We start from the raw sequence: 4,883 nt of genomic DNA on the forward strand, positions 1-4,883 counted from the left end.
CTAACCTAACCTAACCAATAAAGATAGGTTAGGTTAGGTTAGGTAGGGTTGGTTAGGTTCGATCATATATCTACGTTAATTTTAACTCCAATAAAAAAAAATTGACCTCATACATAATGAAATGGGTAGCTTTATCATTTCATAAGAAAAAAATTAGAGAAAATATATTAATTCAGTAAAACTTGGCTTATTAGGCAAATCGGGCCTCGCATAGTAGGCTGAGAAGTGAGTTCTGGCTACTAGGTACGACATATATATATATATATATATATATATATATATATATATATATATATATTTATATATATATATTTATATATATATATATATATATATATGCGAACAAGCCTGAATGGTCCCCAGGACTATATGCGAATGAAAACTCACACCCCAGAAGTGACTCGAACCCATACTCCCAGAAGCAACGCAACTGGTAACTACAGGGCGCCTTAATCCGCTTGACCATCACGGCCGTCAAAAGGAAGTGATAGCCGAGGCTATTTGAGCCACTTCCCCGACGGCAACTCGGATGGTAATCTTGGGCATAGCATTTCACCAAATCACCTCATTCTTTGGGGCACACGTGAGGAACACAAATGCGAACAAGCCTGAATGGTCCCCAGGACTATATGCGAATGAAAACTCACACCCCAGAAGTGACTCGAACCCATACTCCCAGAAGCAACGCAACTGGTAACTACAGGGCGCCTTAATCCGCTTGACCATCACGGCCGTCAAAAGGAAGTGATAGCCGAGGCTATTTGAGCCACTTCCCCGACGGCAACTCGGATGGTAATCTTGGGCATAGCATTTCACCAAATCACCTCATTCTTTGGGGCACACGTGAGGAACACAAATGCGAACAAGCCTGAATGGTCCCCAGGACTATATGCGAATGAAAACTCACACCCCAGAAGTGACTCGAACCCATACTCCCAGAAGCAACGCAACTGGTAACTACAGGGCGCCTTAATCCGCTTGACCATCACGGCCGTCAAAAGGAAGTGATAGCCGAGGCTATTTGAGCCACTTCCCCGACGGCAACTCGGATGGTAATCTTGGGCATAGCATTTCACCAAATCACCTCATTCTTTGGGGCACACGTGAGGAACACAAATGCGAACAAGCCTGAATGGTCCCCAGGACTATATGCGAATGAAAACTCACACCCCAGAAGTGACTCGAACCCATACTCCCAGAAGCAACGCAACTGGTAACTACAGGGCGCCTTAATCCGCTTGACCATCACGGCCGTCAAAAGGAAGTGATAGCCGAGGCTATTTGAGCCACTTCCCCGACGGCAACTCGGATGGTAATCTTGGGCATAGTTACCTATGCCCAAGATTACCACCAACTGTAGTTACCAGTTGCGTTGCTTCTGGGAGTATGGGTTCGAGTCACTTCTGGGGTGTGAGTTTTCATTCGCATATAGTCCTGGGGACCATTCAGGCTTGTTCGCATTTGTGTTCCTCACGTGTGCCCCAAAGAATGAGGTGATTTGGTGAAATGCTATGCCCAAGATTACCATCCGAGTTGCCGTCGGGGAAGTGGCTCAAATAGCCTCGGCTATCACTTCCTTTTGACGGCCGTGATGGTCAAGCGGATTAAGGCGCCCTGTAGTTACCAGTTGCGTTGCTTCTGGGAGTATGGGTTCGAGTCACTTCTGGGGTGTGAGTTTTCATTCGCATATAGTCCTGGGGACCATTCAGGCTTGTTCGCATTTGTGTTCCTCACGTGTGCCCCAAAGAATGAGGTGATTTGGTGAAATGCTATGCCCAAGATTACCATCCGAGTTGCCGTCGGGGAAGTGGCTCAAATAGCCTCGGCTATCACTTCCTTTTGACGGCCGTGATGGTCAAGCGGATTAAGGCGCCCTGTAGTTACCAGTTGCCTTGCTTCTGGGAGTATGGGTTCGAGTCACTTCTGGGGTGTGAGTTTTCATTCGCATATAGTCCTGGGGACCATTCAGGCTTGTTCGCATTTGTGTTCCTCACGTGTGCCCCAAAGAATGAGGTGATTTGGTGAAATGCTATGCCCAAGATTACCATCCGAGTTGCCGTCGGGGAAGTGGCTCAAATAGCCTCGGCTATCACTTCCTTTTGACGGCCGTGATGGTCAAGCGGATTAAGGCGCCCTGTAGTTACCAGTTGCGTTGCTTCTGGGAGTATGGGTTCGAGTCACTTCTGGGGTGTGAGTTTTCATTCATATATATATATATATATATATATATATATATATATATATATATATATATATATATATATATATATATATATTATTAAATATGACCGAAAAAGTAAGATTAATAATTCTAACATGAATTTTCTCAATCTTTCGTACATTTCTTTTCACTGTTGGAGGTAAATCAAAAATCAATTCTCCAAAATTCATTTTTATTTCTAGTCTGACGCGACACGAGCGCGTTTCGTAAAACTTATTACATTTTCAAAGACTTTAGTTTACAAATACACAACTGAATAGAACTTACGCATCTCCGATTTTGTTTTTATATCTACATTTGAGAGAGGTGGATGGGGTGAGGTGGCATTAATAGGGTATTAATTTCATCAACACAAGACAGAACAAGAGGTGGCATTAATAGGGTATTAATTTCCTAAACACAAGACAGAACACGAAACAATGGGTATTGAATAGAAGTGATTGAATAGAAGGGAGCCGGTCGGCCGAGCGGACAGCACGCTGGACTTGTGATCCTGTGGTTCTGGGTTCGATCCCAGGCGCCGGCGAGAAATACTGGGCAGAGTTTCTTTCACCCTATGCCCCTGTTACCTAGCAGTAAAATAGGTACCTGGGTGTTAGTCAGCTGTCACGGGCTGCTTCCTGGGGGTGGAGGCCTGGTCGAGGACCGGGCCGCGGGGACACTAAAGCCCCGAAATCATCTCAAGATAACCTCAAGATTGTAGAAAGCCTATTGGTCCATATTTCTTGATGCTTCTATATTGGAGCGGAGTCTTGAGGTGGGTAGAATATAGTTGTGCATTAATTGGCTGTTGATTGCTGGTGTTGACTTCTTGATGTGTAGTGCCTCGCAAACGTCAAGCCGCCTGCTATCGCTGTATCTATCGATGATTTCTGTGTTGTTTACTAGGATTTCTCTGGCGATGGTTTGGTTGTGGGAAGAGATTATATGTTCCTTAATGGAGCCCTGTTGCTTATGCATCGTTAAACGCCTAGAAAGAGATGTTGTTGTCTTGCCTATATACTGGGTTTTTTGGAGCTTACAGTCCCCAAGAGGGCATTTGAAGGCATAGACGACGTTAGTCTCTTTTAAAGCGTTCTGTTTTGTGTCTGGAGAGTTTCTCATGAGTAGGGTGGCCGTTTTTCTGGTTTTATAGTAAATCATCAGTTGTATCCTCTGATTTTTGTCTGTAGGGATAACGTTTCTATTAACAATATCTTTCAGGACCCTTTCCTCCGTTTTATGAGCTGTGGAAAAGAAATTCCTGTAAAATAGTCTAATAGGGGGTATAGGTGTTGTGTTAGTTGTCTCTTCAGAGGTTGCATGGCGTTTCACTTTCCTTCTTATGATGTCTTCGACGAAACCATTGGAGAAGCCGTTGTTGACTAGGACCTGCCTTACCCTACAGAGTTCTTCGTCGACTTGCTTCCATTCTGAGCTGTGGCTGAGAGCTCGGTCGACATATGCGTTAACAACACTCCTCTTGTACCTGTCTGGGCAGTCGCTGTTGGCATTTAGGCACATTCCTATGTTCGTTTCCTTAGTGTAGACTGCAGTGTGGAAACCTCCGCCCTTTTCCATGACTGTTACATCTAGAAAGGGCAGCTTCCCATCCTTTTCCATCTCGTAAGTGAAACGCAGCACGGAACTCTGCTCAAATGCCTCCTTCAGCTCCTGCAGATGTCTGACATCAGGTACCTGTGTAAAAATGTCGTCAACATACCTGCAGTATATGGCCGGTTTCAAGTTCATGTCGACTAAGACTTTTTGCTCGATGGTACCCATGTAGAAGTTTGCAAACAGGACACCTAGGGGAGAACCCATGGCGACCCCATCTACTTGCTTATACATGTGCCCATCCGGGCTCAAGAAGGGTGCCTCTTTAGTACAAGCTTGGAGTAGTTTCCTCAGAATATTTTCTGGTATGTCAAGAGGAGTACAGGCTGGATCACGATACACTCTGTCGGCTATCATCCCGATTGTCTCGTCCACAGGTACGTTGGTAAACAGCGATTCTACGTCCAACGAGGCTCTTATCCCTGTGGCCCGTGTGCCCCGCAGTAAGTCAACAAATTCCTTTGGAGACTTCAGGCTGAAAGCGCAAGGAACATAAGGAGTCAGCAGGCCGTTGAGTCGCTTCGCCAGTCTGTACGTGGGTGTGGGTATCTGGCTAATGATTGGCCGAAGTGGGTTTCCAGGCTTGTGTGTCTTGACATTTCCATATGCATATCCAGGTTTATATTCCCCAATGATCTTTGGCAGGTGGAGTCCGGATTTCTTGGCGTTCACAGTTTCGATCAGTTTGTTGACCTTTGCTTTTAATTCGGCTGTAGTGTCCTTCGTTACCCTTTGGAACTTAGTTTGGTCAGAGAGTATGATGTTCATTTTCGCCAGATATTCGTCTTTTTTAAGAATGACATATATTGGCGACTTGTCACCTCTCCTGACAACTATCTCCTTGTTCTCACGAAGGCTTTTAGCTGCCGCTTTGAGCTCCGGGGACAGTATGGCGCTTCTGTAATTGCCTCGATTCTTTCCTCCTTCTGCAATAAGTTCTGCTTGTAAGGTATCTTTGGTAGTGACCTTCTTTTGTGTCTCGAGGTCGAATATGTCGTCCAACAGAATTTCCAACTCTACTTTCCGGGCCATCTCACTCGGTCTGGACATAACATGACAGTTTATG

This window comes from Procambarus clarkii, chromosome 40 (genome assembly GCF_040958095.1).
Source record: "Procambarus clarkii isolate CNS0578487 chromosome 40, FALCON_Pclarkii_2.0, whole genome shotgun sequence".
NCBI lineage: Eukaryota > Metazoa > Arthropoda > Malacostraca > Decapoda > Cambaridae > Procambarus > Procambarus clarkii.